This window comes from Meleagris gallopavo, chromosome 1 (genome assembly GCF_905368555.1).
Source record: "Meleagris gallopavo chromosome 1, MGAL_WU_HG_1.1, whole genome shotgun sequence".
Taxonomy (NCBI): domain Eukaryota; kingdom Metazoa; phylum Chordata; class Aves; order Galliformes; family Phasianidae; genus Meleagris; species Meleagris gallopavo.
The window spans coordinates 162,556,625-162,581,970 of NC_139404.1; the positions used below are offsets into that span (position 1 = coordinate 162,556,625).

At 34.9% G+C, this 25,346-nt stretch overlaps 1 long non-coding RNA gene across 3 annotated transcripts; it reads right to left on the reverse strand.

Moving 5' to 3' along the window:
- Positions 1 to 4,760: 4,760 nt before the first annotated feature.
- On the reverse strand, positions 4,761 to 25,094 carry LOC146545761 (uncharacterized). Of its 3 annotated transcripts, none has more exons than XR_014880980.1 (4): positions 24,902 to 25,094; positions 20,962 to 21,349; positions 14,877 to 14,961; positions 4,761 to 6,213 (listed from the first exon to the last, which is right to left on the reverse strand). It is a non-coding gene; the product is annotated as an uncharacterized LOC146545761 (long non-coding RNA). The 3 variants fall into 3 exon arrangements; XR_014880981.1 differs by having other exon boundaries at positions 14,877 to 15,587; XR_014880979.1 differs by having other exon boundaries at positions 14,877 to 21,349.
- Between the last annotated feature and the right edge of the window lie 252 nt (positions 25,095 to 25,346).

A 25,346-nucleotide genomic window follows, 5' to 3' on the forward strand; every position in this document is an offset into this window, starting at 1 on the left:
AACAGGAAAATTGCTCAAAAACAAGTTTATCTCTTAATAATACTATACATATATATTTACAGAATAGTATTTAACAATTATGAACATTACAAATTCTACTATGAATATAACAAACAGTAATGATAATATCTAGCTGTCATTTAGCTTGTGGAAACATACGATAGGGTGGTTAAAGCTTCTTATTTCACATCATAAGTCTCTCTTTCATCTTGTTGAGGAATTTGTATATTTCATCTTGTAGATGCCCTCCATGTTAAGGAAGGAATTAAGTGTGAAGAGCTGACCGTGAAGAATGGAGAGTTAGAGACCAAGGCAACAAAGGGAGCCTTGTGGCTAGAGTCTACCATATGCTGTCTGATCAAGTGGAGCCAGTTGGTGAAGTCTTCTTTCTTTATCTACTAGAGGCACCGTGATTGCCCTTGTGCAATTGTGGAGGCTCTTGTTAACCACACTGATATCTGCTGGAGAAGTAGCATGGTGAGCTGCAGGCAATCCAGGAGATTCCTGAAATGTATTGAGGATATCTTCCTGAGCCAGGTAATAGGCAGTACCAACAAGGGTACAATTCTGGATCTGTTATTCAGCAATGCAAGTGATCTGACTGCTGACATCAGAATTGGAGGCTGCCTGGGCTCTAGTGACCAACAATTGTGAGGTTCACACTCTGAGGGGTATCAGACAGTCAAAGAGTAAAATTTAGGAAGTTTAATTTTAGGGAAGCCAGGTTCCAGCTCTTCAGGGAGTTAATCAACAAAACTCCCTGGAATGTCGTCAAAGAAAAGGGAGTAGAGCAGAGCTGGCAGACCTTTAAGGAAGCTTTCATTAGGGCACAAGAGCTCTCCATCCCCAAATGTAGGAAGTCAGAAAAGGCAAGAATTGGGCATGACTGAACCAGGACCTGCTGGTCAAACTGGAGAGCAAGAAAAAAAAATGCACAGGCAGTGAAAGAAGGGACAAGTAATCTGTGATAAGTATAAGGATACTGCTAGGCTTAACATGTTGTCCAGAAAAGTGGTGGATGCCCCATCCTTGGAGACATTTAAGGCTAGTCATTATCAGGCTCTGAGCAATCTGATCTAGCTGTAGATGTCCCTTTTCATTGCAGGGTAGTTGGACTAGGTGACCTTTAGTGATCTCTTCCAACTCAAATGATTCTATGATTTTACAAAAGTCATGGTTGATCCTTTCTAAATGGATACTCAAACAATTTGTCATGAAGTTAAAAGAAGTTTCATACTTACTATTTGTTTATCAACTGTGTATCAAGCTACAGAACTTGGATTTCTGCACAATCTTTCTGTACTTCAGTGTCTCACTCAAGAATAAGAAAAGATATCTGTCCTGTCTTTCTCATTCTTCAATTTTTATGTATTCCTTGTCATTTTTCCCTTGAGTCTTCCCAACACCTCCTTAGGTGTTTTAAGTTGCCTTTGGATGAGGGCTAGAGTCCATTTATTCATTCCCTCTCCTCAGCAGAACACGGGGAGAAAATAGATAAGGAGAGGATGACCTGTTACTGTCAGGGGCAAAACTGACTGAACTTGAGGAAAAATAATTTATTTTATTGCCAATTAAAATAGGTTTGGATAGTGAGATATAAAAAGACAGTCATTAAAATCACACGATTCAACTTCACTCCTACACTCTCACCTCTACCCCCTGGGTTGGCAAAGGAGTTTCAGTTTGGGTAAGGAATCAATCTGTCATTCTTAGTCTACTTTATAAGAGACTTCTGGACAGTGACCTATTATAGCAGTCCTGCCTACATTTTAAGCTTCATATCCATTAAATCTCAGTTTCTAGTTTGTTATTTTTTTATATATTGGTTTTAACATTATGTATTTTTCATACATAGGCCCTTTCAAATAATAAGAAGTGAATATTAAAATTGCAAACTTTACACAAATTGAGAAAATAAGGTTCAGACACTAGTACTAAAGTTTTCTCTTATTTACTCTTCTTTATGAGGTCTTTTCTTCTCTTTACTCTTCTCCAATAGACAAGTGGATGGAATGTTAACTGGCCAATAATAGCAAGAACAAGTTTGTGCAAAGTCACTCTAAAAAAATGATTGACTCTGATGCTTTCACTCTTGATTTTTGCAAAAATTTGACTACATTACACAAATCCCCCTAAAACTTTTAATTGTTAATATTCGCATGGAAAGTTTATCATGTATTTGTAGATTTTCCTATTTCTCTCAGTCATTTAATGGGAAAAGAACACATGTGAAACCAACAATTTACTCTTAGACTAATTAATAGTTTTTACAGTATAACTGAAATATAATGCAGCCATTAATAGTAGTTCTGATTATAGTAGTTATCTCATTCTAAATGCAAAACAGGTCTCATTAACAACATTACAGACAAAAGTTTTACACACCAAAAAAAATGACAACAATAAAAAACTTGTAATTATCTATTATTTTCAGCTTTGTTTGAAGTTGATAATTTTAGATGAAGGTGAGGCATGTTATGAAACCGATCAACATGGTCTTAACTGAAAGGCAAATGATAATGATGCTTGTTTCTTCCTTATCTTATTCAGAATGTGCAGGATGTTGATCATGACATCTTCTTCCTCCTTTCTCCACTGTTTGCTTTAAAGGATTTTTATTCTGCTTCTAATGTGCTTTACACCTTGATCATTCTTCACTGATCTGAAAGTCCACATTAATGCTAATTTTAACATAAATGGTGAGCTGTACACACTAGACACTTCATCATTCTCAGAAGAGGGGAGATTTAGATTAGATATTAGGAGGAAGTTTTTCACTCGTAGGGTGGTTGGCAACTGGAACGGGTTCCCCAAGGAGGCTGTGAATGCCTCATCTCTGAAGGCATTCAAGGCAAGGCTCAATGCAGCTCTGGGCAGCCTGGTCTAGTGGTTGGCAACCCTGCCCATGGCATGGGGGTTGAAACTAGGTGATTTGAGCTCCTTTTCAACTCCGGCCATACTATGATTCTATGATTTTATGAAACTATGTATTAGCTATCTGCTCATTAAACAATTCTAGTTACATTTAACCTATGACGGTTGGACTAGATGATCTTGTAGATTCTTTCCAACTTTGTGATTCTATAATTCTATAATTCTAAGATAAAGTTCCAATACAATAAAGACAAATCCAGATAAAGCCAGATAGTACCTGACCTGAGGCATCTCACTCTGATTATCAGAGAAAGAGAAGGTTCTTTTAATATATGTATACTCGACGTGAGATTAAGAACACATGGTTGGTCTGACCAGTTTACAAATCCTAGTAACTAAGGGAGATGGGAAGGGAAGACATGTGACTATTACAAGTTAGAGTGATGAAGAAAGGAAAGCAGGTGATAGGGAAGGAGCTAGAATTACATAAAGTGGGGATAGTCACCCCCAAGATCCAGCAGCATCCTATTGCATAGTGTTCCAATGGTCCGAGGCCAATATAGAAGCAAAAGTGCAGGGGAGAGCAGCAGCAGAGTAGCTGGCCTCACAGCAAGCAGGTACAGTGATAGCGAGTCCGGCAGAAAGAAGCAGGTCTCAGGTAGCAGGCCTAGGAGAGTCCATCAGCAGTCAGGTATCATGCCATGAGGTACCTGGTGTAAAACACCCTCTTGACTGTGGGTTCCTTTTTTATCCTTCTTATTCTGCCAACATGGCATTCCTGGGCCCTTAGGTAAAAGTTATGTTGTTGGAAATATCCAAATAATTTATCAGGATGGTATCTATGACAAAGCAGATTTTATTCACAATTGCAATGGTGGGCCTCCTGCAAGCAGGAGACTGAGCAGAAAACAGCATTAAATCTTTTATGCCCTATTATTTGATGCTTATCTCTTTCTCCCTGGTTCCTCATTGGCTGAGTACTTTAGGTTCACAATCTACTCAATGCTCAATTAAATATACAGATACTTAGCATATATCAATAATTAGTTAACTTCTCACATTTTCTCATTCAACACTTCGTCACTGTTTCTGGACATCTGCTCATCCTTGCATAGAGATAAGCCTGCAAGGAGGATAGAGGGGTGTGATGCCTGCCTGTTGCATCCCAAGCTACCCACAGAGCAAGGCAATCCAGCCTTGTGTAGAGGCCCTGGCTTCTTTGATGTTCATTAAGTCTGTTTTTCATTTGCTGAGGGTCTCTTATCCAAACAGAATAGCCCTACAATATGTTTCCTAGTCCGTAATACTATGCCCATACTATTTGGAACATTTAAAAAGTATTGCAGTTTTGCAAGCAAGAATTAATCACATAATTCAGCAACTATATTTCTAAAATATACTACTAACATAGATGGTATTTCTACATTTTCACATCAGCTATTTCTAAGGACAAGTTACAAAATACAAATATATTGTGGTCTACTTCTTCAGTTCATTTTTCAGTATCTAATGCAGAAAGAACATTCCATTCCTACAATGTGCAGCACCCCTGAGCATGCAGGTATGGCTATCTTCCTTGAGATGAGCTCATACAAAAGACTGCTTCCTGTCCAGTAAGTTGCTACTTATCTTTCTCTCGTTGCCCCTGGCCTGCAAATCTTCAGACAAAAGATTTCTCCAACTTTGACCAAGACTTGCCTGGCTTGTCCATCTGTGTTCCTCAGCAAGCTTTCAGATTATTCAGAAGAATAATCTCTTACTCGAGGTGTCCATTGTATCTTAGTAGAGTCTGTGGACTGTTCTTGCCAACAATGGCAATCCTATATTTATTGAGCAATAGAGCTACAATCAGGACATTAAAATTATGCATCACAATGACATACATGTAAACCAGACCAGTTTTTATTTCCAGAGGGAGCTGAACTGATAGTTCTTTGTAGTAACAGGATATAAAGGTATGGAAATCATTTCAGCAAGAAGAACTTATTTACACATCAAAAGACTAAGAGTAGGACATGATTCTTGATGACATCAGCACTGGAAATTTTGCACGTTCCCAATAAATAAACTGAGGACAAAGATAGTTAGCAATCGTACACATGCTTCTGTGATTGCTGCAAAAAATACCTTGTGATCTGTCAGTATTAGACATCGTGGTAATGTGATCAATGCAAACAATACGTGCATGTGAGAACTTTAATAAGACTTTAAGAAGCAAAAGAGAGTCATCTTTTTTACTGTGAGAAATGTTAGAAAATTACTTTGGAGAAAAAAAATAATTATGAAGAATTTTTAGTAGAAGATATATATATCTCAACTCATACTATTTTCTTTTAAACTGTGACCCACGCAGAACAATAAGATAAATTTATTTTCAGGAGGAATGTTGTTATTGGTCACTTCATATTAAAAGGTCCCTAAAAGTTAATCCTACTAGATAAAGCAAAATTGAATGAAGGTTTTCATCATATAGAATTTCCTGATATGAAGATAAGAAAGACAGACAGATTCCATCTGGCTCTGAAATGATCCATCACTGTCCAGATCTGAGCTAATCAGCAATGTGATAGTGTATTTAAGCAAGGAGGAAAATGCTGTGCAACAACAGAAAAGGTCAGTGTGGGTTGGTTGAATTTGCTCCAGGCACAAAGCAGAAGCTTCATGCAGCCTGTGGAGAGGCCTATGGTGGAGGAGGTTGAAGCCTGGCTCCTCCTGACACCAACAGGCACTACAGGGAGCAGATCTCCCTGCTGCTGTAGTAGGTGGATAAGGCATGAAGGAGGCTGTAGCTCTCAGAGAGTCCACACAGGAGCAGGCTCCTGGCATGAACTGTACCCATGGGGTCCCACACTGGAACAGTAATTGAAGAACTATATCCTGTGGGAATAACTCGTGTTGGATCCGTTTGTGAAGGATTGTGTCTAACAGGAGAGATTCCACACTGGAGCATAGGAAGAACTGATGGAAGAACAAATAGCAGAGAGCCATCTGACAGAGGCCACATGAATTATCCTGTCTGGCAGAGTCATTAAGCGATCAAAACCTCAATTCCCCATACCACTGTGCTGCTTAGTAGGAGAAGGTAGAGAAGTGATGAATGAAGTTGAGCCTAGGAAGAAGAGGGATAGGAAAAAGTTCTTTAGTTTAAATTTTATTTCTCACTATCTTAACTGACAGGGTTTTGTTGCTGTTGTTGTTTGTTTGTTTGTTTGTTTGTTTTCCTGAGATGAGTCTGATTTGCCCATGATGGTAAGTGGTTCTTATTTCGACCCATGCGTGAGCAGCCTTCATCATATTTTCTCCTCTCCGTCCAGGTGAGAAAAGCAGCTTGGTGGACACCTAGAAAACAGTCACTTTTAAGCCACTAGAAGTTTCTTTACATATCAAGGTTTATATTTCCATAAATTGCAAATATATATAATAAATCAGAGAATTGTCTCTGTCTTGGTGGTTGATTGTTTATCTAACTAATCCGTAGATGTGTCACCACAAATACAGTGAAAGATTTGTAATCAGACAATACTAATATTAAAGAAAGTAATAGAAGAAAAAAAAGCACAAAAAAAAAAAAAAAAAAAGGGAACTATGGAAATTCATTCAGGGATGAAAAAAAGATCTGAGAAATTCTGACAAAAGAATCATAGATAAACTGTTGAGTCAAAGGATAGAAGAAGAAAATCCCGAATTACAGGTTATCCTTCCAACTTCTGCATTTTTATTTCGATGTATGGCCCTTAAGCAATCAGTCGACTGCATAAAGCCTCTTATTGTTTAAATATTTGAGCTATCTACTTATTTATCTATTTGTCTGACTATGTTTATTTTAGTAAGCATGATTTTGTCGCAACAAATTTGCATGTAGTCACTTTACACTCAAAAAAGAAAAAAAGAAAAAAAAGTTTGATTCCCTGTATTGAAGTGCACTGTGAATACAGTGATGCTGCAAATAGTCTGTCACAATAATGGATCCAGCCTTGGTGACACTTGATAATAGATAATAGCAGAGGATGCTTATCATGGATTTTCAGCAATCGCCAGAAAACCCTTTTCAGTCTGGAAAATACTCTATTTTTCAGCCTGAAGAGTTATATCATAGCTTAGTAATATCTGATATTGCAATTTCATCCCTTTAAAACAACTGCCATGGATTTTAATTTTCCTAACTCAAGCTTCAAAGATAGTCACTCCATAATTCTTCAACAGTCATTGAAATTATTATGATGAATTATACATGAAAGGAAATTATTTGTTTTTGTTGTTGTTTTAATGTATAATCAAAAAACTAGGATTTTTAGATGAGATGAGGCACCAGATTTTTAGATATCTATCATCTTTTCATTACATCATATCCTGGAAACAAGAATATGACAGGAGTGGATCCAGATAACCTAGTAAAATTTAACAGTGCCAACATTAAACTGCATCAGACAGAAGGTAGAATGGAAATTATTTCCTTGTCCATTTCATATTCAGTAATGTTCAGTTTGACATAATTTTCAAATGAAGAATGTACTTAACATTCAAGATGGGATTCATCTCACCTAACTCACTAGCTATTTTTGAACTATGCATATTAGGAACCTCCACAGCTAGAAGATAGAAATACTATGACAAAGTTCAAATAAATAAATGTTTGTTCACTTCTAATGAGGTGTATTATACCTGAAATTCCTATTACTCCTTTGAAGAGAGTTTATAGAGATAGATTCAGAGAGAGCTGTATAATCTGCAGACAACTAAATTTCTTTTAAACATCCCAACTACAGCTTAAATGAAATTTTATTTGCTAATTAAATACAGAAACTGTTCTGCAAGATTTGGCCAAAGATGAAGAAACTACTCTTACTTCAAGTTAAAAAGAATAAGAGTAAGGAAAAAAAAGCCACCTGCCACATTTGCCTTTAATAGTTTGAATGTGTTCCCACTGAAAATAAGGAGAAAACTTCTGAGACTTTTGAAGGATTATTTGGCCCAAGTTATTATTCACAGATTGAAAGGTCTTCAATGAAAAAAAAGGAAGACATAATTTAAAGCAGAAGATCTTTCTGAAGAGAAAAATAACACAAAAGCTGCTGATTAGGACTGACTTTGGCTTTTAGTTTTCATGCTGTAACTCAAATGAAATGTAATGCAAAAATTAATCAGTTCTGCTTTCCCTTGCTTGCCAAAATGCAGATAGTTAGTTAAAGGAACAGCTGTTGTTGCTGTAGACAAGCTGCTGTCTAGAAATTAATTGTGATTATTAAGAATAATCTTGACCTGAGTCACAGATGCAGTGACTTTAGTTCCGTTCTAGACATTAATCAGGCAAGTCTTTTCTTCCTGAGACAATAAAATCTTGCTTTCCCAGTTTGACGAAAACCTCACTGATGTTTTTGCATTATCAAAATGTTTATGAAATCTTTGTTTATAGCTATTTTTATTCTGGTTTGATTTTATTTCTATTTTTGTTTTGGTGGTGGGTTTTTGCTTGTTTGTTTTTATAGCTGTGAGATTTTTAGTATGATGTAAGAAGCTCATAAATTTTCTGAAGTAGAAAGAAATTGCAAGGTATTTTAGGACACATTCTGAGTGTAGCCCAGGGTATTCCTGATCATGTACAGCAAAGCAATTTTGTTTGAAAAAATATCTTTTTTATATCTTTGATGATTGCTATAAATGCATAAAAATTGCTTTTTGTTAATTTTTTGTTGTTGTTGTTTGTTTCTTTTTTTGGTAACAATTATGTTGTTCTGTTCAAGTTTGACAGAAGTATGTGTTGATATGACTAGGTTACGTAAGTTTCAGTACAGTAATGATCTCCAAAGTTCTAGAAGATACAGTTCAAGATCAGGAGATCTTGAAGCGTCAAGTGTCATGTTAACACAGGGTTATCGAGAGACTTTCTTTGTAAAAAAGTTTATCAAGATTTTAAACGTTCCATTGTGAGCTGCCCTCAGATACATGGCATCTATATTTCACTTTCAGCCTTATTAACTCCTACCCAAAAGGATTATCTTCCACTGTTCATGGTTTTGCAATTCTGTGTTGTGACCAAAATTTAAAAAGGTGTTCCTAAAGAAGGCTAATTCCTGCCTTCTCTCTCACAGTGGTGCAAATCTGCAGTAGCAGTTAAGTTGCTGCTGTCTCACTGATTTAACCTGAGAATCAGCTCTGACACGATTTTTTTTTTTTTTTTGTCTTCAACCTAGAGATGCATTTCACTACTCTTGACTAGTCATGCTGATGAAATATGTCATTTAACAAATGGCATATGGAACCCGGTTAAGGGGGTGGGATGGTCTGGGTAACCTTCAGAGGTCCCTTCCTTCCCCAACGATTCTGTGATCCTGTAATTCAGTGATTTTCTGTCTTACAACGAAGCTTGGAAATTTATTTATTTATTTATTTGTTTTCTGTCAAATATAATTTAGTAATTGCCTGATTCTTTATTAGTACTTTCTTCATAGTGTATAAATAAAGATCACCATCAAGTCAAGAAGAAATTCATGCAAGTTCTTGACAGAGAATTTAATTAAAATTCAATTAAATTTAAAGATTGTTTTTATATTTATGCAATTATCATGTACCAAAAATGTGATATTATGCTGGAGGTCACCAGTAGAACCATTGCAAGATGTGTCAGTTAGAGAAAAAAAAAGAAACTTAGCTTTAGGAGGATTTAAACATTTCTCATCTCTTCATTCATCTCTCAGGTTTTAAGTTCCTTGAACACCTCTCTCTTTCCATCTTTTTCTACTTTCTTCCTCTCTAGTTTTCCATTTCTTTCTTGCTTCTTTTCTTCTATTTTACTTTTGGTCATTTTTAGGTAGACTGCTCTTTTTTCTTTTTTCTTTTTTCTTTTTTCTTTTTTCTTTTTTCTTTTTTCTTTTTTCTTTTTTCTTTTTTCTTTTTTCTTTTTTCTTTTTTCTTTTTTCTTTTTTTTTTCTTTTTTCTTTTTTTTTTTCCTTCTAAACTTGTTTAGAAATAATTAAGTTGAAATTAATAAACCTTATTAAATAAGAATCAACTAAAAGAATAAGCTCCAGGGAAAGATCTCTTTGTTCCTCTCAAAGGGATGAAAATTCCTATTGCTCTCTACTTGCTCAATTTTCATGATCTAATGCAGACAGTTCCATGTATTTTCTCAAGCCAGATTCATCTGTTTAGTTTCCAAACATCTTTCAGGAGTGCTTTAAGCAGTATAACTAGCATTTTGGATGTATACTTTGTTCTCTCTCTTATTCCTTACTCAGGTGAATCCTTCTGTTCACATTTGGTATCTGTTCTGGTTTCCTGACTCTACTGCATTCATTTATATTAATTTTCTAAAACTCTTTTTTAATATTATTTTTTCCCCATGCAATAAAACAAAACAAAACAAAACAAAAAGAACAGTCTGTTTGTTTGACACAATTAATACATGGTCTCCTATCAGAAAATTCTTTCAAATCGAGGTTAAAAACAATTAAAAAAAAAAATAATGAATATATTTCTAATGATTGATGCCAGTAAGAATAGACTACTTTTTTTTCCAAAACCATTCTCTTGTTTCCATGAGATTTTAAGAATTCAAGGCTGAGATATACTTCCATGAATTATAGAATGGCCTGGATTGAAAAGGACCACAATGATCTCTAGTTTCAACCCCCTTGACTGTCTGAAGAAAACTTATCTCACATGTAGTACAACATAATCTTGAAGAATTAATCACTGGTTTTTAAGGAATTTCTGTTCAGATTTTCACAGTGTAAATAAATTTTAAAAAGCCATACCTTTTGTAACAATTGAATAAAACAAATAAAAAGCCTCTTTAATGAAATACTAATAACAGTTCTTGGATAATCAAAGTCATGAGCAAAGGAGAAAGAAAAACATCTCATCTCTGAAACACGACACTGTTAGACACAGTGTGTTTTCATGATAAAGTTTCTTATCTCTTTAAAGATTTAATAATAAGGAGAAACTTGAATATGAGTCTTCTACATCCTAAAGGAGTACCCTAAATGCTAATCATGGCTGGAAAAACAGAAGATGGATTTCCCTCCTTTCCTCCGTTACATTTTCTAATTATTATTGCCATACAGAATCTACAGATCCTGTTTTTCAGTTCCTACCCACTCTTATCTATTGGGAAGTGTTCTCTAAATCAAAGCAAGAAATACAACAAAATGACAGAAAAGAATGAAGCTCCTCAGACAAAAAAAAAAGAGTTTTCACTGTATTTTCCCTTTCCAGGTTCAATATATTAAAATTCATAGCATAGTTAAGTACCTAATGTGAACAACTATTGACTACGACTATTTTCTTTCCCTTTCAGACTGGAATTGTCTCAAACTGAAATGCCTCTCAGTATGTAGGAACACAAAACTATGTATAAAAAAAAAAAAAAAGAAAAAAAAAAAAGGGGAGGGGGAGTCATTTTGCCTACATTTACCCATATTAAAATTGTGTACTTTGTTAAACTATTTAGATATAATTTCAGGTGAGAAAAATGGCACAATAAAAGAAGATTAATCTTATTATGTAACTTAACAGCAGAGCTCATAGAGCAGACATCTAGACTTCAGATGTCTTAAGATCAAATGAATCCCTCTCGCAGCTTATTGGTGAGAAGTGCTTTGTTTCAGTCTTAACTTCCATTGACTGGTTATCTAAAGTAGTCTGGGTACAGTGTCGTCTGATACTGAAATAAAACTATTTCTTTTGGGCTGTGTAAACAATAACTGTGACTCTGTTTCAGAAATACCTTAGTTTTTCCAAAGAAATGGGATGAGTTATTTTAAGTCTTTAAGAATGTCCAGAAATATTATGAATATTATGAATATATTATACAAGTTACTAACAGATAACAGATCTGTGATAACAGATCTAATTCAACACTGTATTATACAGTGGAATACATCATATTATACATACATCAAGTTCTGTACTCCCAGGTAAAGAGAAGCTTGCATTCAAATAGATTGAAGAGAAGATTAAATGTACTTTTTGGTCGCAAGATACCATACTCCTCTGCAGACCGATGTTTTTAAGAATGCTTGGAAATAAAGTAATTTGTCTTACTTTTCTATTTGCTCATTGGTTTTGTTTGGTTTGTACTAACCTTATAGTGAATGCAATGCACGTCTTTAAATCAAGAGACAGAACTGCAGAATTATATTGTTCAATTAATGTCTTGTTCTAAATAGACAAACAGTGAACAGTAGTCCTCAAATAAATGTTATCTAATATAGTGTTGAACATCTTTAAGTGTTATTGAAGCACAAATATAAGATAGGCAGAAGCATTTTCCTGAATGTAATTTAATACCAGCTCCCTAGTTTAGGTCAAAAATTATTTCATCTAATTTTTTTGGTAAAATAATGTCAGAATAATGATGATAGTAATGTATTTTCACATAACTCTAAAAATGAATGTTTAAATGATTAGTTATTCTACTAAAGTAGACTCACTCATCCACGGTTATCGTTGGAAAACATTGACTAAACTATCCAAATGTTCCCAGGTGTTTCTAAACACGGGGATAACTGCACAAATAACAACCATGCTTTGCAATTCAGTGACATTTCCTCTGCATCTTTAAACACTCCTAAAGTAGTAGTAACTCTATTCTGTAACTCTGAAGCATTCAGAAGTTAATTCAATTCTTCCTTAGGTGAAATAAAGGGAACTGTTTAAATGACAATGCCACAGGAAAGTGAAAAATACCAACTGAAAACAGCTTTAAAAAAATGTATGTTGTGTGCAAGTTTCATTATAGCCAAGGTGGAAAAATAGTTGCAGTCTAATTTCTCTTTCCCTCCTCTAACTCCTTTCTCAAACAATCTAATATACACAAGTATGGCAAGTATTAACTCAGGAAATATTTATACTTCACTAACGACCAACATACATCCTCCATGTCCATACTATATTTTGGATGGCACAAGAATAGTTTAATTCAATGAAAATAAGTTAATTAAGTCACGCTGAATGTACATTACTAGTATTACTACTTGAATTTCACAGTAAGGAACATTTAAGAAGCTTCCAGTGATCATCTTCTTGCCTACTGGATCACTCTGCAAATATTATGTTTTACTAATTCACTCCAGTACAGTACATGTAGCCAAACTGTCCCCGTTATGTCAGTCATTACTTACTAGAAAAAAATACATAGAGGAAAAAAAAAAAAAAAAAAAAGAGCTTAAAGTAAAGTAAAATTCTTCTGGTTTATATAATCCTGAATTACTTTGAAGGCTGATAAAAAGCAAAAATATTTTTTAGCAGATTGTTACTTGCTTTTATTACCATAAAGTTTTAAAAACAGAATAGTCAAAGCTTTAATGGTAACATTGCTGGACTTTTATTATATAAAAGTAAGTTTTTACATTTTGATGAATGTTTGCAGTATATGTACATTTATTTTACATACAGTGTTTATGTTCATGTGTATGTAGACATAATGACTCTCATCTATGTTAGCCAACCTATATCTGCTCCTACCAAGAACTACTTGTCACATTTTGTCAGTTTCCACTTTACTTCATTCTCCTGAGTGTTTTAGGCAGGACACTTATCTAAGGAGTATAATACGCTTTGCAGATTTTGTGATGTCGTGTAATTAAAGGTATACATAAAATACACACTTATTTTCCAGAGAAAGGAGCAGAGAATTATTTTTAGCATTGGCTAACTGATCTCTTTTTTTCACATAAAACCACATGCTAACTGTAAAATAAGAGCCATGTAAGTTTGGGTCCAATAAAATAATCAAAATAATCAAAAAAGTTACCAGAATGTGATACATCTGTCCAACATTTCAAACACAACACACAGCCCTATTTTGAAACAGAAGAACCTAACTTGAATATCCAGAAATTCATTTAGACATAAACACAAGCGTTAAACAAAGTTCTTAAAAATGTGCGTGTGCATGACTTCAGTCACTGGTCATGTTTGGAAACAGGCCTTAGTTATTCTAAAGTTGAGTAAGTAGATATAAGGGAATAATGTTAGCAGATTTGCCAGCATTCCTAATTCCACTCATCTTATAACGTTCAGCAGAACTCACCATCTTTTGTTTGTTGCCTCAAAACACTTAATTAACGTGGCCCCTATTTGTGACTTTCAGGGGAAAGATTCCTGGCTTAACTAGCTTTACAAAATCATATGTACAGTACCTAAATACAAGGATAGATTCCTGAATTATCTCCAAGCACTATTGTGACAGTGTAAAAGAGATGAAAAGAGGTTCTTTCTACTTTGAGGATGATTTATCCACAAAGATATCATAATAAAAAACACAAGAATAATAGAAGTTACTTTCCCCCCATCTTTTATTTTATTTATTTTACTTCATTTTATTTTATTCTCTAGTGTTAAGGAAAGGTATGCTTAGAAAGTATTGTGATTCTGTTACCTCACCTGATAAACAATTCTCTGGGGAGTGCAGCTGTTTGGTATTGATTAGAACTCATTGTAGGCTACACTAACCTGGTTAGAAAATCAGAATACCACAACAACCTGAGCACAAGAAAGAATTTAGGCCTAAATAATAAAAAAAAAAGAAAAAGAAAAAGAAGAGCATAACTAGAACTCAATAGATGAGGGAATGAAAAAATAATTACCTTTCTATGTCTTTTAGTACCCTTCTACTAAGTCTTTGTTCTTTATGTCAATGCTTATGTGTTTGTTTTGTTGTTGTTGTTGTTGTTATTTGTTGCTGTTTTATTTAATTAAAAAGCATTATTGCATTAAATAATTTTATTTTCAAACTGTTCAATTATAGTCATCAATAATATAAGTAAATAAAAATATTGAAATAATAGCGTTTTTGCCTATATTATCAGAAGGCCAAAATGTGATTTCTGTTGCATTAATTGCATCTGTATAAACTATGTATAGTCTTGATCTGGAACTCGAGAAATCCAAAGCATGAAAGCTTTGTGAGAAATCTGTGTAGTTATCCAACATGTATTTCTTACAGTCAACCAGAAGCTGAAGCTATTGTAAACAACGTAAAGGCCAAACTTCAATACCTTTCTTATCTTGAGAGTATTCAATCCCAAACTGCTTTTCTCTTCTCCGTCTGGTAAGAACTTTGTCCGTTAGGTTATCTATGGCCTGAAGAGGAAAGGGAGTAAAAAGCCCTTAATCTCTCTCAAAGCAGTATCTCTGGCACTCAAAAACACAAATTGTGTGATGGGAAGACAAGCAAGTCTGTCCATATTTGACACTATATCTCTGGAGCTGCAATGTGTTTCTCAGACAAGCCTGAGTGGTGGGAATTTTTCTACATTTTTTTTTTTTTTTAAATTCAGTAACCATCATAAACAAAATTGAAAAACAGGGAAAGTTTGTATACTTCAGCTTTCCTACTAAGTACATGCAGTGGAATTGCCAGATCATGACCTGAATCAATGATTGAATGCCAGATGACAAGGCGTGGCTAACTCAGGGAGCTCATGTGCAAGAAATGCACCTGAGTGACAGGAAGGGATGGAGACAGGATTCAATCCTCCTCACCCTCATTTAAGGGTTAGCATCTTTGTGAATAGAGATTGTTCTCCCCTTCAGCTGTTAGTGGTCATTAAAAGGGGTGAGTTAATTTTTCTTCTTTATTGTCTTCAATTGTTCCATAGTGTTTATATCTCATTAGAAGGCACTACTGTTGTTTTCTTTTCTGTATGGTATGCTTGAAACACGCTCCTCCATTCATAATCCTTTTTGGCTCTATAATTTTTGCATTCCTAGAAAAACAACAAATATGGATAGGATAGAATGCTTTTTACACAGTTCCTACTGCTTCTGTTTAAGTCAGAATCCTGAATGCTGTTGTTGTTACCAGATTATCATATCCACTCAATTTCCTTTCTTTTCAGTGTCAGGATGGAAGAATTTTTCTTTGGCAGCTCTGTCTCTTGACTTACCTAATACGTGTTTGTGGGCATTCTCACTTGATTTAGTACTAGTAGCATGAGTCAGCATGGGAGTTGAACATTACACATTGACAGCACACAATTGATGCAGAACGATTAAATGCACAGAAACTTTTTGATGGAAACCAGTATAACGAGTGATTTGAATATCTTGATGCTCATACACTACTTAAATGCTGAAGCTATTGAATTAAGAAAAATTAAGCTGTGTTAGTGGCTTAGGTAGTATAAGGAAACTAAGTTTCTGTAACTTGAATTGCAACATCTATTTTCATTGTTTATAGTTTCTAGTAATTGTTTTTCTTCACCTTCACGGAGAACTTAAGAAAAGAGATAGATAAAGAAGATAAGGGTATATATATGGGTAGGATTGTTACAAGAGAAGAGTGACTTTTCTTATCTCTGATTCTTCTTTTTTATCACATTGTTTTATTTAGATTCTTAGTGTTGTTTTTTTCTCGATTCTCCCTTAAGTCCACTCAACTAGTAAAAAAAAAAAAAAAAAAAAAAAAGCCAACACAAAACAATAATAATAGCTCTAGCAGCAATTTAGCTAGTAAATAAGTTCCAATTAAAACCTCAATCCTCAAATTGGCAGCACGTTGTGAGCTAACGAACCAGCACAAAGCCCCACTGGTTTGAGCTAGGATAACATTCAGGCCCCGGTTTTAAACCAACAGCCTGCGTGCAAACTGTTACAACCATATGGAGAGCTTCACTGACTTCACATAGCGTAAAGCTGAGAGCCTGATCCTTCACAGTGCTGTCACAATACAGTTCCCTCTGTAAAATGTGAGATTGAGATTAAACCCACCATAAGATCTGAGGTATTAAAGTGAGGAGGAAGGCCGACTTAGGCTACAACAACTCTCCAGAGAACACCAGAGAGCTGAGATGCCCACTGATGATTACCAGGAGACCCAACAGTTTCATGGATGCTAAATTGAAAGCATAAATTTAAGTGAAACAAATTAATGCTCTTCTCTATACGTAGCTTCAGGGGAGCAATCACAATTTGTTTTGTTTCTGTGATGTGTTTGGTAAACTTTTGAATTGAATATATGGGTATGAAAAAAATACTGTGTTTCTAGATAATTTAGAGTAGTCACTCTGACTAGTGTTATTATCTAATATCGCAAAAGCTACTCCATGTCTTATTTCTGGAAAAATTAGATATAAATTTCTGTGAAAAAAACACAGATCATGGCCTGAGTGGGTGACTAGCCTGTGAGAAAGAGCTTGTGTTATCTTGGAATGCAAGTAAACTGCCTCTAGCATCTACATATAGCTAGAAGGAACTTGTTTGTGAGAAATTGCTCTGTAAGCAAGTCTCCTTGCTTTCTGTGAATGACATTTCTTATTCTGATACGTGATACGTTATTATCTTCCATAATATTAGTACTATAGCCATGTATATTACTTAATATACATGGCTATAGTACTAATAGGAATTAGCGGACATCTTCCTGGCTGTCTGCCACTGGTATCTGTTGGGGGTAATTCCAGGGTAGATATCTGCCAGTGAGCCAACACTGGTAAGGAAAACTTGGCAGAGACACTACAGGTTGGCTGCCCCCAGTATTGTGAGTACCTCTCTATTAAGCTGATGAATGTTAATTTGCCTTTCTGTACTTTCCTTGGAATCAGTAAACTTTACACAGAAGCACTGGTGCTTTTGCATTAGAACACTTTTCATTGGTGATGTTTAGTTAATCATAGTACTTATTTGCTATAAATGTAGGAAGCACCTCATCATACTGAAATATAAATATTATTCAAGTTACTATAGCAATTTATGACATTATTGCAAAACATACTCAGAAATCAAAAGTTATTTTGATCTTAATAACCTGCATGTTTTCTCTTATCCTTTGGAACATGAGAAAACCTTAAAGCATCCCTAGCTCCCACGTTTCTTAAACATTATTAAAACAGAAATAAAATTACATTATAATGAGCAGATTTTTCAATAGAAAAGCCAGAATCTCCTAATTACAAAGTATCTTATTCAGTCTAAATTCTTCCAACAGCAGTAATTTTAAAGAGAACTTTCATTTATTTGGAAAACTAGGTGCATAAAAAAGTATCTAATCAATGTAGTAATAATAAAAAGGATTGTGAAGGTCAAAGTAATGGGACCACGTAACCAACTGATGAGGAATGTTTATAAGTAAACCTAAAAAAAAAAAAAAAAAAAAAATCTGGAAAAGTTTTCATAAAATTTTCACAACACACATGAAATTTCTCCTGTATTGTGTGTCTTGTGTTTTAGATATGATGTGAAATAGTCCTCCTAATTTAGGAGCATAAAAATTCTTTCACATAAGTATATAATAAAGGGAAGATAAAGCCTTTTAAGAGTGAGGGATTTGTGCTGACCTCAAATAACTTTTCCTTTTTTTCTTCGCACATCATTTTTAATAGAAGAAAAGTGAAAATACCTTTATATAAAACATACATTGTTTATTATCTGCTTTGTGACCAAATTTTAATTAAAAAAAAAAAAAAATTAAGCTATTTTATGGCAGCCTGTTCTACACAGCAGCATAAACATAATTATTCATTATAGAAGTGTAGTTCTTGGGGGTAAACAGCCAGGAAAGGCAGTGTTGTTGGGTGAAGGCCAGCAAATAGGAACAATACCTCCAGATGGATGGACCAGGCTTTCATCTGATTCCCAAATATCCTCCTGGGTGTCAGGGGATACATAAGCTCCTTCAAAAGACTTTCAGTGAAAACCTAATAATCAGTCAGTAATAAATTTGGATGGTACAGTCACAGACAACCCCTCAGAACACTTCAGAGGTATGTAAGTACAAAACATCAGGCCTTGTACCTATAAACCCTGGTGACTGAAAGCTAAATAGAAATATACAAATTATTTGCCCTGTAATCTTTTTTTTTTTCTTAATTTCATAATCTCTTCTGAAAACCAAACTCAGTCTGCATGTAATTGTCTGCAGTCCATATGTTCTCTATGTTATAGAGTCTCAGAAGGATCTGACAGTCTCAATGTGGAAAGCTTTCAATTAACTACAAAGGTCAGTGTGTGAGATCTGATACGCACTAGCACACAGGCTGCTTTATGCCAGTCTTGTAACGTAAATATATATATGTGTGTGTTGTGTGTGTGTGTGTGTGTGTATATATATTTACGTTACATGTATATATGTAAATATATATATATTTAAGAGAAGCAAATATTATTAATTCCCACTTCAGAGTCCCTCCTTATTTCTAGTCACAAAATATTCATGAAAATTAACCCCATAAGTGAAATACTGTAGGAAATCTGAGCTACAGTAGACAGAAGCAGCATCTTGAAATTAACACTTAAAACAATATATATATATATGATGGAGCAGTTTTAGACCAGTTAAAAGAAACATTTTCTTGTACAATTTAATGAGGATGTATATGAAATTTGTACAAGATTCAGTATTATGGATAGAGTGGAATCCAAACTAATCACATTTCTTTCTCTTAATTGTGGTTTTCTTTCATTTAGGTTATCTATAACATAATTAGAGATTGCTGTAAGGCAGCAATTCATCTCAGGAGCACCTGACATTTCTAAATTTTCATGAGTTATGGTGCCCAGTGAACCTTGTGAATGAATTATTGCCTTAAAACCACCTCTGTATTTGAAGGAACAACCTTACAAATGCAGAAACCTTTAGTTTTTCGCAATCTGTGGTGGCATTTGAAATTTCTTTGTCTCTGGGCACTAATGTTTCATTAGTTGTTAAAACAGGGTAAGATCTATGCTCTCTATTGATTGCCAAATAAGTTGTTGTGAGACCTTATTACACTATCTTTTTATTTCTTTTTTCCCCTCTATTACATTAATTTTTCTTGTTTGCTTGTTTTCTGCCTCTATCTCTGGAGCACGTACAGGAGATTTGCGTTATTAGAGATGAATAATGTTATTGCTACATATGTGGTTTTTTTTTTTTTTTTTTTTTTTTCCCTCCCTATGTGTTGCAATTTGATTCTTAATACTGCTTTTGGTTGTGTTATTAACAAAACTTGACTAAATATAGCTCACTTTAACAGTAAAACTACAAGCAAAGAATTCTGGAACTATAATTGCAGTGCTAATATTCATAAAAGGTTGATTGCTACACTATAGATAGCAATAAGAACATGTTGAAGAGCTGTGGAAACAACCCAAAATCTCATTGCATCCTGATCTTCATAACCTTTATGCTCAGATAAAGGTGGTTCATGATACTACATCAGTCATACACATAGTAAATGAGGTGGTTTGTCAAGGGTGAGAAACACTCTGGGCAGCAAAACCTGGATCTGCAACACGTGTTGTTTCCCCCCCCCACACACTCTTCAGTGCAGTTTCATTAACTATTGCAGAGATCAATCTCCTTTACCTACTGCATTTCTAATCACATTTGTGCTAGAGGAGAACTCATTAGCATCTGTAAATGGCAATGAGACTTAGCCAGTGCTCCTTATATATTAAACACCTTAAAAAGCAGGTCATAGACATTATTGTAACTTTCATTTAAGAGAGGGGTACAATGAGAGAGAAATCTGGTACAAAGAAGCAATTGCTGTATCTGAATAAAACTCAGAGGACTATTCAAAGAGACAGGAACATAGCTGATGAATTTAGCTTTCATTTTGCTAAAGTAATACCTGCAAATGGTTCTCATTTTGAAATATATGAACAATTTATATTGATATAAAAACGTAATGTGAATATATTTAGTACAAGAGTCATCTTAAACCATTCAATATAGTTACACCCTTGACAACATAGTATATATTCTAGACTTGATGAATACACCTTTCATGAACATGGGGACAGAAGGAAGAGTAATTCAGGATTTTGGGCTACTCTTGTACTAATACACTATTGTGAACTTTCAGTTCTAATGAGCATTCCAACATAACACATTGTTCATATAATGCTTACAGAAAATGTTGAACCCTAGTCCAAACAAATCTTTATGGATTCCTACACTTGAATATTTGTTTACTAATCTCTAAATCTACATGTTTTTATATGTATGTGGTTCTGAGTATATATGTATACATCCCTATTTATCCTTATGTCCTGGATCTGGCTGGGATGAAGTTAATTTTCTTCACAGCAGCTTACATGGCACTGTTTTTTTGATCTGTAGCCAAATACATGCTGATAACTCAGTGATGTTTTACTTACAGCTGAAAATCTACATTGCACCAAGGCCACCTCTGTTCTTCACTTCGAACCTCTCCAGTGAACACATTGAAGTTCGTAAGAGGTTGGGAAGGGACAAAAACAGGCAGATGACTTGAACTAACAAAAGAGATATTCTGTTCCACATATATTGTGTTCAGCAGTAAAATAAATAGCAGAGGATTTAGGGTGATTGGCCACCTTCAGATCAAGAACTAGTTGAACATTAGCCTGCCTGTAGGAGGCAGTGAGTGATTGCCTTTGCATTTCTCTCTTTTCTTTCTTTCTTCTTTCACTTCTTTTTCGTGTATTAAGCAATTTTTATCTCGACCCATGATTTTTCTTGCCTGTATTCTTCTTTTCCTCTGTTTCACATGATGTGGACAAGTACCTAAGCAAAAAAGAAAACAAAACAAAGGTCTAATCATCATCATCATCATCACCCTTTGTATAAAGCCTTGCAACTGCAATTTAAACTCAGAAAGAGATATGGGGCTTAGACCTCTTTAAACTTGAGAGAATTTGCTTAGATTAATATACTCAGAATGTGCTTTGCAAGGTCACTGCATGCATTATTCTTAAAGATGGATTATCTGCCATTTTACATGAAAACATCACTGATCAAAAAGATAAACGTGGGGATTTTTTTTTCCTTCCATTATTCCCACTGGTCTGTGCTTTTTATCACAAAGAGGATGTTCTCACATCAGAAGAGTAGTTGAACTAGTGGGAGACTTTACTTTAGACATAGACAGAAAAGTTTATGATGTCTGAGAAAATTGGATGGTAACTTGCCTGATGAGTGCAAATGCAGTGAACTTCTCAAAATGTTCAGAAACAGCTAGTGGTCATGGTCTATATTAGCCTTAATGATAAGGAGGAATACTAGATTTCCACCGTAGCATTCTATGAAAATGTTTCCTGTCCTGCATTTGAGGGCCAGGAAGCAGGCAGGAAAGAAATGTCTCGATTCATGAATGTGATAGTGCTGGAGAGATGTAGGATTTATGATCTTAGGAAAGAGGAACAGCAAAACAGCCTCCACAGGACGGATAAGCTGCATCTCAATCAAAATGAAGTAAGGCTGCTGGGACTGAAAAGTAAAAGATGTGAGAGGAATATTTAAATTCATTGAAGTTTAAAGTTGAGAGAGATCAAAGAGATGCAGAAATGATTCTGATTGAAATTGACACGGTGCACAAGGGCTATGGCTTACGTGGCACTGTGCATGGAAGTTTCTATAAAAGGTAAGCACAACCTGAGGCTATTTCTTCATATCCTCCAATTTGTCCATATATAGCAAGTCAAATGTAAATAAAAAACTAAGAAGACTAAAAAACTTGATGTACATACTTTGAAAAGAGTATCAAGCTGGTAATAAAAATACATCCAAATCAGACAGAGGTGTTGGGTGATTTCTGCACCTGATACATTTTATTTTGTAAAAAGTAAGAGTTAAATGCTAAATAAATATTAAGAAATATTTATTTCAGTGAATGTAATAGCGGTTTTCTATATACTCAGCAGTGTTAAAATTTTACTGGATTTTGCTAGAGAACTGAAACAAAGAAATGCTAATTCCACTCTATCCAAACGAATAGCTGACTATCTACAAGTTCTCTTACATATGTAACACTCAGGAAACATTAATTTTTGCCCTTGAATTTACTGTGATAATTTACCCCATCTCCATCTGCAAGTCATATGGCTTTATACAATGAAGTATAATTTACCTGATAAGTAGTTTAAAAACACTAATAGATATCTCAAGCTGTAAAATAATTACTTTTACTTCAAAATTTCCTACTATATCTACATAAAAGATCTCATCAATCCTAGTGATACAGGTTTTGTTTTATGATTTATCTTCAGAATGGTACTTTCTAGCCCTTGTAAAAAAAGACAACTAAATGGGTATTAAAATATAATTAATATATTGTAATTCTAAGACAGCTAGATAAGAACTTTTCTAGCTTACAAAACAGATGAGACTTCATTGGTGCTTACTGGCAGAGAATGTTGAACAAAATAGTCTCAGATGTTAGCACAGCCCATACGCATAATTTGGGCTGAGAATAGATGTCTCCTTTCTAGAGAACTAAGTTGAGAAGAAAAAAAAAATCAAGTAAAAGTTAGGTAAAACTATACAAGGTATAGCCAACAGAAATGATTAACCAGCCTTGATGGAATCAGGCCCTGGAACAGAAAAGATTTGTAAAATGCTGTCAATTGTGCTGAAATTTCATTCCAGAAAACAACAAATAAAAAATAAGCGAAAGAAAGAAGGAAAGAAGGAAAGAAGGAAAGAAGAACAATAAGGAACCTTCACTGACAGACAGAGATAGAATCATAGAATCATTAGGGTTTGAAAGGACCACTAAGATCATCTAGTCCAACTAACTGCCTACTAAACCACGTCCTTAAGTACTACATCTACTTTCCTTATACAGCTCCAGAGATGGTGATACCACCACTTCCCTGGGCAGTCTGTTCCGCTATGCTATCAGTTTTTTGGTGAAAAAATTCTTCCTAATATCCAACCTGACCTCCCATGACACAGCTTGAGACCTTTTCCTCTAGTCCGATCTCTAGCTACACAGGAGAAGATGCCAAGTCCCACCTCAGTACAACTTCCTTTCAGGGAGCTGTAGAGAATGATAGGTCTCCCCGAGCCTCCTCTTCTCCAGACTAAACAATCCCAGCTCCCTCTGCTGTTCTGCATAAGGCTTGTGCTCCAAAGATTTAGAGATTTTGACCTTTCGCCAGCTGTATTTCCCTTCTCTAGATGTACTCCAGTGCATCAAAGTCTTTCCTGTAGTAACTGAATGCGGTTCTCAAAGTATGGCCTCACCAGACTTGATTACAAGGGGACAGTCACATCCCTGGTCATGCTGAGTACATTATTTCTGGGATGCATCAGTGGACAAGGGTGTCACATGCGAATTTACTGAGAGTGCGTTCAATTTTTCTCATACAAGTCATCAACAAAGATCTAAAGAGGATGGGCCCCAGTACCAGTCCCTGGGGGATACCACTTGTGACTGGTCATCAGCTGGAATTAACTCTATTCACCACCCCTCTCTGGGCGTGGCCATCCAGCCAAACCTTCACCTAGCAAGAATGTACCAGTCCAATGTTTTCATATATCTTGAATTGTGTGTTTTGATTTTTATTTTCAATACTCTTTTCAAGTAAACTTTCTGTTTTTTGTTAAATCACAATGACGAATAAATTGACATCACCGAAAGGGAATTACATACGTTAGTTGATATGAAATGTTCTTCCCCTGATTTGGATCGCTTTGATTAGTGTCTTGGAATATTCAAGTTGACTTCATTTTCAGAATGAAAGCCAAGCATTAATATTCTTAATTAATAGAATCTATATCCCCACGTACAGTTCAAACAGTACAGCTAAGTAGATCTGAGTAAGAATGTGAAGAAAGAAAAATGTATTAAAACTTGGATGAGGGAAAATCTCCTCAGAAATATTCATGAAATCAGTAATGGAGGGAAGAATCTTAACACTTCTCACTCATTTTATAAATTGTATTTAGTGGTCAGATGTTAAGAAATCACATGATTTTATATACTTATTGATATTGTTTGGATAGCTGTATTATATCCGTATTTCACTCCATTAGACTATAACTGGTTTTTCTTATAAAAAGATAAGATGAAGAACTTAGCAAATGTCACGGAGTTAACGAGATCAATTTACGCCTGTGACAGGGGGTGGTAGGCCTCTGCCCTCCCCTCCCCAGCCCACAAAATGGGAAGGAAGGAAGGAAAACAAAAACAGCGGCAACAATCTATGGAGGAAAACTTATTTTACTAATTATGATATCGGAATGCAAGATAACACAATATAATACAATCTGATTGAAATTAAGACTAATAAATCAAATAAAATAGGAAAGAGAGTTCCCGAGACCGAGTCAAACCTGAAAAGCTTGGAACGGCCAGGAAAGCACCTCCAGCACCCACTGCCAGGCAGTAAGAGACCGCCCCACCCGGAAGGGCCAGATCCCATGACTTCTGTAATGTATAGGGATAGGTGCCTGGAATTGGAGCATTAACACTTTAACTCCCAGTACACTACATGATGTTTTGATGTGGAATACTGAGAACCAAAAACAAAAACATAAAACCATGACAGCGAACAAGATTAATCTAGCAAACCAGGATTTCTGAATAAGAAAGATTAATATTGATTAAATTCAATAAAACCTTCAATTAAATGTAAGCTCAACACATTGAATTATTAAAACCAATCACTTTATTTAAATTCCAACTGAATTAGTTAATACACTGTCACAAAGTATTATTAAGATGGGAATTTAGTAAAAATATTTAAATTGATGTATCTTGCATATTAAGCCAGGGAAA